Genomic DNA, 11,268 nt, shown 5'->3' with positions numbered 1-11,268 from the left:
CTACATAGATAGTTCAAGGCCACCCTGAACTCTTACCAAGAGCCCCTCTGAAAAATCATCCTCTCAAAAAAGGAAAGAGAAAAATTGTAAAACCATTAAGTTCTCAGGACTGACAGCAACCGAAGAAGGCATTATCTTCTATTTGCTTAAAAACCATGTTATGGTTAGTATTTAAAAACTTTCCCATGGGACTGGAGACCTACATCAGTTTGTAGAGTGCATGCTACATGGTCCCCCCCCCTTTTTGCATTTTGATCCTATCTCTCAAAGATTTATCTTTCAGTGGGCCCCACTGCCAGGTGCTATCCCACTCACTGCCCCATCCTACCAGAGCATTTCTACCATTTAGGCTTTTGATCACTCCTCTTCCTTCTCCTTACTAGTCATTAGGTTATTGCCTTTACTCTTCAACCTTTGCATCAATGTCGCCTCCTCCATAAAGCCTCTCCTGATATATGCCCAGCTAGGTAGGACTTTTCTCCTCCTTTGATGTTCTACTACGAAAACCAATGTTAATCGACTGTCTAGTAGGGTCAAGAAACTGCTCTCGTATTAATTCGCTTAACATTTATATGCAGCAACACTGTGAGCTAGGTATGAACTCCCATTTATGAATGGGATTCAAATGACTAGACAGTCATATCTAGAGGCCAGGCTCATTTGGTTTTGTTAAACATATGAAGTCTTTGTTTACTCCAGGAGGGAGTAAAGAGAGCATCAGAGCCTCTGATAAGATTTGTTTCTCAGAGCTGAAGAGATATCTCAGCGGTTAAGAGCACTGGTTACTCTTCCAGAGGACCTGGGTTTAGTTCCAGCACCCACATGGCAGCTCACAACTGTCTGTAGCTTCAGTTCCAGGGAATCCAACACCCTCACACAGACATATATGCAGGCAAAACATCAATGCATACAAAATAAAAATAAACTGGTAAAAAAAAAAAAAAGATTTGTTTCTCTGCTGCCCCACACTGAGAATGAATGGGGAGGTGACACTTGAGGATCTGAAAAGTCTTCTAGATTGCACAAGAATGGTCAGTGGTCAGGGGGTGGTGTGTCTCTTTGCTAGGGCAGAGGGTAACTGGGCATGCTGGGTGCTGATCACCCCAGGTCTGATTAGAGCTCACCCCAGAAAGATAAGCCGGACTTCAGTGGCACTGTTCAAGCAGGGAGGTGAAAATCTTGAATCTTGTTGTTTCCTTTCTGCTGCTATGCTAAACACTGTGAAGAAACAACAACTTGGGACTTGGGAGGACAGGGTTTAGTTCAGCTTATACTTTATGACCTATCATTGAGGGAAGCCAGGGCAGGAGCTAAGGCAGGGGCCTTGACCCAGGAACTGAAGCAGAGCCCCTGGAGGAATGCTGCTCACTTAGCTGGGGCCCCTGGCTGGCTCAGCAACCTTCTTTATACAACCCAGGGCCACCTGCTCAGGGATGCCATTGCCCACAGTGGGCTGGGTCCTCGTCTATCAATTGGCAATCAAGAAAACGCTCTACATACGTACCCACAGGACATTCTGACTGAGGCAATGCTTTTCCCGAGGTTCCCTCTTCCCAGGTGTGTCAAGTTGACATCCAAGATTAGCCTCCACAAGTCTGTACCCTCACTATGACTCAGAGGCCTCTCTCCGTCTTAGTCACCAATTCTTAATACTCCTCCTACCTAGCCAGTCCAAGCTGGGCTGAGTGGCTCCTGTCTCTAACCTCAACACTCACTCAGAAACCTGAGGTAAGAGGATTGCTATGATGTCAAAGCCATCCTAAGCTACAGAGTAAATTTCAGATCTGCCTGGGCTATAGTATAAGACTCTGCCTCAAAAATAAACAAACAAAAACTATTTGGAGAAGGAAGAGGAGGAAGAAGAAGAAGAAGAAAGAAAGGGGGGAAAGTAAATACTACAGAATCAGTACAAATTCCCTTCAAGGAGCTTGCCTTCCTGCCCACGTTATCCCTTACTCTACTGTGACAGACTATCTGAGGAAAGCAGCTTGAGAGTCCATTTTGCTCACAGTTTCAGGGCACAGTCCATCATGGTAGGGAAGGTACTGAGCAGGACTACGAAGCAGCCGCTCACATTACATCTAAAGTCAGGAAGCAGAGAGGGACGATGCTCAGTTCGATTGCTCCATTTCCCCCATTTCTGGGCCCCCAGGCACATATTCCAGTTGTGTCGTCTATCCTCAGTTAAACTGTTCTGGGGGCTGGGGAGATCGAGAGCTCGGCGGGTGAAGTGATTGCTACACACACACACACACACACACACACACACACACACACACACACAAACACACACACACAAACACACACACACACAAAACACACACACAAACACACACACACAAACACACACACACAAACACACACACACAAAGACACACACACACAGACACACACACATACACATACACACACACACACACACACACACACACACACACACACGAAGGCCTGAGTTCAGTTCCAGGCGCCCAGACAAAAGCCAAGTGGGGCAGCACACACTTATAACCCCATGATGGTGTGAAGAGCACAGGAGGAGGATGGGATAAGGAAAACCTGGATAACTGGAGACAGGTAGATCCTGAGGGCTGGCTGGCTGGTTGGCTGTTCGCATAGACAAAACAGTGAGTTCCAGGTTCAATGGAGACCCTATTTTAACATATAAGGTGGAAAAGCAGTTGAGAGAGATATTCTGACATCATCCTTTAGCCTCCATATGTACCTACTCAGGCACATATACAACACACACACATACACACACACACACACACACACACACACACACACACACTACAGGAAAAAAAGAAACATTGGAAACACCCCTATAGACACACCCAGAGGTGTGTTTCCATGGTGATTCTAAATCCCATCAAGTTTGTAAAGAAGTTTAACTATCGAAACAGGTACCCTGAGTCTGAGCCCTCTCTGAAATAGTATGGACCTTGTGCCCTATCCTGATCTCCTTCATTTATATATAAATATGTCATCACAATCAATTCCATTGAGGAAAATTGGGGCCCCTGCCCTTCATGGTGAGGCTCTTGGTGACTTCCTTTGGTGACTAAAAAAACAAGGAATATCATCTGAAATAGTTTGAAGGATTCTCTCCATCATAAGCCAGCTCTTATCTTCCTATTACTAGGCCAAAGAAGCAGAGGACTTCCTTCAGTTCAGCTCCCTTGGATTGGACAGTCATGGCCTGGGAGGCCTCCACAAGCTTTAAATGTGTGATGTGGCAGTGATAAGCATTCTCTACACTCCCACATCTTCCTGAAGCCAACATGGTGCTGTGCTTGGTCCTGAATGCTGGATACTGCCACAAGCCAACTCCATCACAATACCCTGAGCACCAGAAGTTACTTGAGGGGAGTCAGAACTCCAAGGGCATTGTGTTCTCAGGCTGTCCATGTGGGACAGGTTCTCACCCTGCCACTGACGTTTTGGGGCTGTGCATCCCTTTTATCTTGGCAGTTCTGTGCTCAGAAAAATGAGTAAGGTGCTCATTGTCACCACTGATTTGGAAGGTGACTAGGAAAGGATTTTGAAAACGCCAGTACTCATGTTGAGTTTGGTAGCTAGGCCTGGGTATGTTCCTGCAGATATGGTTCTGGGCCACTTAGGACCCCTCCTCAACCTAAATCCTCATCACACGCACAAGGTACCAATATGAGTCCTTTTTTTTTTTTTTCAAGACAGGATTACTCTGTATAACAGCTCTGGTTGTCCTGCAACTCTCTTTGTAGATCAGGCTGGCCTTGAAATGAATCCTTTCTTGTTCCATCCCCTGGATATATCTGGGAGAGAAGAGTCATGGACTCATCCCCGACTGCTTCAAGCCTTGTTGACTTAGGCATTGTAGGAGTACATGGAAAGTGAGATGCAGATCCTGCTAACAATGAGCTTGTTGTTATATAGCAGACAGTAGAATCTGTTTATTTTCATACACATAATAAATGACTGGAAGGAGTGCACCAAAGTATGAAATGTTAATCTTTGTAATTTGTTTTTCAAACATCCCACATTGAACATGTCAGTAAAATGAGCAGTCAGGGAAGACTATGTTTCATAGTTAAGTGACTGATTATATGTAATATATTGTATATAATGGGTTTCCATTTCAAATGACATGATAATGGGAATAATACATACTCATAAAAATGTGTAAAATGCTAAAGGATATAAAAGAAAATAACTCATGAGTCCACTATGAAGACATATTATTGTTTATATTGGTTAGTATTTGAGTTGACCTTTTCCTTAATGCCTCTTTATGAAAAAGGCATATGTAAATTATTGCTTTTTCAGAATTTGACTACTATAGTATGTTTTATACCCAGGTTTTATTATCTTGTTAGCATTTTTTGTCACTATATTCTTGAATTAAGGCAAAAGTTCTAACGTCAGGGAATGTCAATGGATCCAGCCTCTAGCAACTCTCCAGAAAGTCAATCAAAGAACTGAGCAGTAAGTGGCAAAGGTCGGCAAGGAGTTCTATCATCATTATGATTACACTGGTAATAATAGAAGGCTGATGATCTAAAATCTGTCTTCCGTGCTTTTGTTTGTGGGTTTTGTTTGGTTTTTGAGACAAAGTCTTGCCATGTAGCCAAGGCTGGAATTTCACTTGCGAACCTCTTGCCTCCAAATGCTAGGATTGTAGCTTCAAAGTGCCTATAACAGTGTTAGTGTTGTATAGGAAATAGAAACAAAGGCAAGAACTGGGGGTTGCTGTGGGTCTCAGTTACTTTTCTGTTGTTGTGATAAAACACCATTAACAAGGCAATTTATAAAAGAAAGTGTTTAGTTGGACTTTCAGTTTCAGAGGGTGAGAGCCTTTGATGACCAAGCAAAGGCCTGGCAGCAGGAACTGAGAGCTGATATGTTGAGCAGGCAGAAGGAAGAGGAGGGTACCCTGGGAGGTACAAGTCTTTTTACACCTCCTCTAAGAAGGCCACACTTCCTAATTTTTCTTAAACAGTTCCACCAACTGGGGACAAGTATTCATACGTGTGAGCCAGTTGAGACATTCTCGTTCAAACCACCACACCATTAGCCTGTACCATCTTGGCCTTTCCAGGGTCTGATTAATCATTATGTTGGGTTAGTCACTCAAGATCAGTCATACAGTTCTATATTAGGTACAATGTTTTCTTTTGCTTAGGGAGTAGTTTTGGCATTTTGTCTCAAGATGGTCATTAATCACATCTAGAGTTGGTGGGATCCTAGTTAGCTATAGCAGAAAAAGACTCAGGAGAACTCAAAAAGATGGAAAGCAAATAAAGATGGAGTCCCCAAGAAGTTCACATGGCATTCACTAGGTTAGTAACTGGACCCTCCTCTAATTCCAAGTATGAAGCCATCGCTCCACTTCTGTGGCAGTGAGAACTGATGTATGTCTCCATAACAATTAGTATGCAAAATAACAATCATTTTGTACTGGTTAGATTTTTTTTTCCCCAAATGACACAAGCTTGGATTATCTGGAAAAAAGGGAACCTCAACTGAGAAATTGCTCCTATATGAATTTTAGGATTTTCCCTATTTATATGAAGAATCTGTAAATTATTTAATTAATACACACAAAATACTGTTGTCCCTCCCTCCCTCCTCCCCTTCTCCCCTCCTTCCTTCCTTCCTTCCTTCCTTTCTTTCTTTCTTTCTTTCTTTCTTTCTTTCTTTCTTTCTTTCTTTCTTTCTTCCTTCCTTCCTTCCTTCCTTCCTTCCTCCCTCCTCCTCCCTCCCCCCCCTCCCTCCTCCCTCCCTCCCTCCCTTTCTCTCTCTCTCTCTTTCTTTCTTTCTTTCTTTCTTTTTTCTTTCTTTCTTTCTTTCTTTCTTTCTTTCTTTCTTTCTTTCTTTTGTTCCTCCCTCCCTCCCTCCCTCTCTCTTTCCCTCCCTCCCTTCCTTTCTTTTTTTTTTGAGACAGGTCTCCTATAGCCCAGGCTGGCTTCAAACTTGCCATGTGTAGCTGAGGATGACTTTGAACTTCTGATCCTCCCACCCTCCACCCTGAGTGTTGGGGTTACAGGTGTGTGCCACCACACCTGGTTTATGTAACGCTGCTGGTCAAATGTAGGGTTTTGTCCATGCTAGGTCAGCATTCTACCAACTGAGCTCTATGCCCAGCTCCATTGTTTTCTTCATGTAGTGCTGTTATTTTTTTTTAAATATGAAAATCACCCCCCCACACACACACAAAGCTTATGTGTTAAAAGCTTGGTTTGTAACTTGTGGCCTTATTTTGGGGGCTGATGGAAGCTTTGAGAAGTAGGGCCCATTTAGAGAAACGGGTCACCGAAGAAATAACCTTGGTGATGAGAGTCTAGATTTTGCTGTGGCTCTTTCCAGTTTGTCTGAGCTTCCTTTCTACTTTGGGTTTGGATGGGCTACGTGTTCCACTGTATGCTCCAATCATAATGTCTGGCCTCTCATCAGACTCATAACAATGGAGCCAGCTGGACAGGACTGAAAACAGGAGCTGAAGCAAGTCCCTACTCCTGTAAGTTGCTCATTGCCACTTGTAGATGTGAAATATAACACTGAGCTCATTCATTCACTAAGATGAGCTCTCACTGTGTTGCCCAGGATAGCCAGGAATTTGTAGGCTCAAATGATACTCCTATCTCATCCTCCCAACTAGCTGTACCTAAAAGTTTACAACACCATAGCTAGCTGACACTAGAGATCATGTGACTAGGGATTTTCTCCTCACGCATCATCATGAAAACATTCCACCCATTTTATCCTCTAATTGGCTGTGGCTGGCTGGCTTACAGGAAATCTGTTGACTGTTTTCAGACACATAGCTGAACTCTCTTGTGAACCTCTCTTCTCTCCTTCAATCTATTCATGTTTCAATTGACTCCCCCTGGGTGTTGTCTGGATAGACAACCAAATCAACTGCAAATAATGATGATTTTTGTCTCTCTGTCAATAACTACACCTCATTTCTTTTCTCATATCTTACTCTCTTTGTTAAAAACCCATTTTTAAACATTTGCCTGGCCTGCAGCAACCAATGGAATGACACTCGCCACTTGTCAAAGAAACCATGAAGTGGAGCACTAAGAGACGCAAGGAAACCATGCTTATTGCTATTTGGAAGTAATCATTGTTATGGAAGACTCCATTGCAATCAAGAGAGGAAAGAGCTGACAAGTTCATTTGTCTTTTCTCTTCCTAGGTACTTCTGCCACCCAGATTCTTCCTGCACTTCCAACCATTGTCTGACAGCCACAGCATAACTCACACACAGACAGATCTTGCCCTCTAGGTGTGTTTGCCTTTTGTTTCAAGTAAGAAGAGCAATATATATACATATACATATATATATATATATTGCATCCATGGAGATATAGTTGCCATAGAGATATAGTTGCCATTGAGTATTGGCAGTTTTCAAGAACTTACTAATTATCTTCATGTGCAGCTCCGCTAATGAGCATTGCAATTGTTGCCTGAAAACGCAGGGACTTGAGCTGTGTCTCAGTGAAATATTTAACTTCTGCTTCTGCCTGTCTACTGTAGGCAATATATGTTCTTTACAAGGTAGGTGTGAACAACAGCTCCAAGGAGAGCTTGCACAGTAACGGTTCTCTCCTCAGCTTCCTGAGGTGGTGCTAATCGAGACCCTCCACAGGATCTGGCTGAATGTGTCAGTTGTTTTATTAAATCCTGAACTGACAGGTAGCTGTGCTTGGCAAATACTGCTCTTCAGTGTTAGCTTTTTGAGTCAGTTAAAAAAGCAGTAAGGACTAGGTAAAAAACTGAGTATATGGCCAGCTCTTCCCTGCACTGTGTTCTATGAGCACAGCCTATGCACTGCATTTCCCTCTAGAGTAGAATAGCTAGTCAATTTCTAGTTGTTTTGGAGAGAGGCAAATCAGTTCTCTATGACCCCTGAGCACTAAGCATGGAGCACGGAAAAGAGTGCAAGCTCACTCCTTCACATAAGTGTCTTATCATCCTACAACAATAGTTTCATTTATCCTCCATGGGAGATGATGGAGTACAAAACAGAGGTCTTACAAATGTGATCCTCAAGTCCAGCTACCTCAACATCACTTGGAAACTTATTTGAAACATAAATTCTTTGGCTTGCTTAATCAGAAATTGTGGAGATGGGACTTTACCATTTGAGTAGTAGTTTTCATTTGTTGTTTTTTTTTGTGTGTGTGTTCATGTTTATGTTTGAATTGATGCATGCATGTGCACATGCATGTATTTTTTTTTCTTTTACTGTGACAGGGTCTCACTCTGCAGTTGGCCTGGAACTTGCTATGTAGATCAGGTTGGTCTTGAACTCACAGAGATCTGCCTGCCTCTGCCTCCTGAATGTTGAGATTAAAGATATGTGCCATCAAGCCCATCATTATGCCTGGCTTTTTAAAAATGTGAGTTCTGGGTGTCAAATGCAAGACAAGAGCTTTTCTGATATAACTATATATCTAATCCTGGTTATATATACTTTTTATTAAGACCTACAATGACCTTAAAGTGCAAACTCTTGGTGATCATCCTGCCTCACAGACAGGCACTAGTGATCTGAATTTTAAAGGCCCTTCCGGGGAATGCTGCTGCAAACCAAAGTTTGAGGATCGTTGGTTAAATGTTCAAAAATTAAAGTGGGAAATGGCTATCTGACAGCCAACTTTAAAGTATAGATGTACCACTTACTGTGTGATCTTGGATATGTTATTTATTCTTCTGTATGTCTCAGTTATTTTTTATATAAGGTTCAGCTATTAGTATTCTCCTGTGTAAATTTGGCAGCTCTTCATGGAGCATTTGGGATACTGTATGGCACAAATCAAGTGTCTAATCAATACTGGGTATCTTTTATTACAACAAGGGCTGTTCTGGATGATCATTTTCATTTCCAACAAGATTGGGTTCTTTCAGTATGGAAAATGTCCAAATTATATATTAGAAAGCAAACGAACATTCTTAAAAATGGGTGTGGTGGGACATAATGTCAGCACCCAGGACGCAGAGACAGGCAGATATCTGTGATTGAAAGGTTGGCCTGGTCTACATTGTGAATGTCAGGTCAAAAATGGCTGCATACAAAGACCTCATCTATCTTAGTTAGGGTTTCTACTGCTGTAAAGAGACACCATGACCACAGCAATTCTTATAAAGGAAAACATTTAATGGGGTCTGGATTACAGAGTTTCAGAGGTTTAGTCTAGTATCATCATGGCAGGACTTGGCGTTTTGCATGTAGACATGGTCCTGGAGAAGGAGCAGAGAGTCCTACATGTTGATCCAAAGGCAACATGAAGTGGTCTGAGACACTAGGCGTGGTTTGAGCATATATGAGACCTCAAAGCCCATACCCACAGTGACACACTTCCTCCAACAAGGCCATACCCATTCCAACAAAGCCACACCTCTAATAGTGACACTCCCTATGAGATTATGAGATTACATTCAAACTACCACATCATCTCAAAAATAAAATAAAATAAAATGAAACTAAGAAGCAGCCATGTGTGGCTGCGTAGACCCATAACCTTGGTACTGGGAAGATGCAAATGGAAAGATCAGGAGGTTATGGTCAATCTTTAACTACATGAAGAATTGGGCTATGGGAGACCTTAGCTACTATGCCCCAGCCCCTCTAAAAGTTTAGGGGCTATGTAGCACACTGTAACAACTCAGCTGGAGGGATGGGACCAAATATTTTTCATCTACCAGTGTCTTCACAGAATCGTGGGACATACAAGCAGCAAGGCACTAAAGCAATCTAATCTTCTCATCCCTTGCAGCCTAACAATGACACTTGAAAAAAATCGAGGAGCACATTATCATCAGGACAGAGAAGAGAAGCTAGTGTCTTTATTACGGGTTTGCTGAAGATGGCGATTTGGAGAGAACAGAAATTACAGCCTCTGGGTAGCTGGAAGATTTGTGCTTTGGGTGCTAAGTTCTAGGCGTAAAGCCGATATACTCATACTGATAGTGTTCCGGTGTGGAGCAGGACGTGGGATCGATGTTCCTATGTTATTCTCTTCATCTAGCTGTGAAGGATGAGCTGTCAGTGCTGGAATGCTGGGAACATTGAATTGCAAATTTGAGCACTATAAAAAAGCAAGGGCTGAGACCATAGGAAGTGAGAAAATGAACATTAATTCCAGCCATGTAAACGTAATATAGTAAATATCAGTGTTACCCTAGAAACTAGAAGTATGAAGGAGCTAGTTAGTTTGGTGACAGTTTCCAGGGTAATTCCTCCTACACAAAATGCAAGAGCTTTTGTATTATGTTAACTCATTATGTACATGTCCACTGGACCCTCTATCCATATTCCATTATCATTTCTTTCTCTTGGAAGATTCCCTTCCTGAATTCTTTATTTTGCTAAGGGGTAGTGCCATTTTCCCAAGTGCTCTCATCAAAACCCCTTGACATTTATCAGAAAGCCGAAGGGCCTCCAATGTAATGTGTATCTCTAAACCTAGGAAGTACACTTTAGAAAAAGATTAGACACAAAAATCAGGAAATAATAGACTCCTCAACTGAAAAAAAAAATTTAAAGGCGGCTTACAGTGGATAAAACTAGCCATCTGTGACTCTACCCAGAAGCAACTTCTGGTAAATATAATTTGTAGATAGACTGAAGATGAGATTAAGATGCTTTCCAATATCTCACCTGGGAGCCTACAATGTAATTCATGTAAGATGAGCTGTTACCTTGGAAACAGTGACGCATAATGAGGATAGGAGGCAGGTAATACTGTAATGACAGAAGATTCTAGTAACTAGTTAGAGGTGGTGGAAAAGAACATGGAGAGTCAGTGTTTGTGAGGAACTTTTGGAGTAACAAGAACACGAGGGACAGAGCTCCCTCAAAACCATTAAGCTCTAGCTGTTCAAATGACAGTTGACTCTCTGATGACTAGCTTGGTTCTCCTGTTACACTAATGCCCATAGGGATGACCCTAGTTAATAGGTAAGAATATTTCTGTTACTAGGAGTGATATTCCTCACTGGAATTTGGATTGCAAGCAAGTCTTATAAATTTGCTTAACAAGTTAGCTCTCCAAAGTCTCTTCTATGTTTAGTGATCAAACCTTGTTCTCCGAATCAGAGCCTGGACTCCAGGAACTCCAGCAAGATTCAACAATTACAGTTTTCTTCACTCTAGACAAACTGGGGTGTATGGAAATGAAATGCCATGAACAAATGAATGATATCCATGTTAGTGCCTTTTCTGTGGCGATGATCAAACACCATGACCAAAGCAATTCATAGGAGGAAGGCTTTAATGAG

The sequence above is a fragment of the Peromyscus leucopus genome, chromosome X, assembly GCF_004664715.2.
Source record: "Peromyscus leucopus breed LL Stock chromosome X, UCI_PerLeu_2.1, whole genome shotgun sequence".
Lineage (NCBI taxonomy): Eukaryota > Metazoa > Chordata > Mammalia > Rodentia > Cricetidae > Peromyscus > Peromyscus leucopus.
This window is presented reverse-complemented; position numbering follows the sequence as displayed.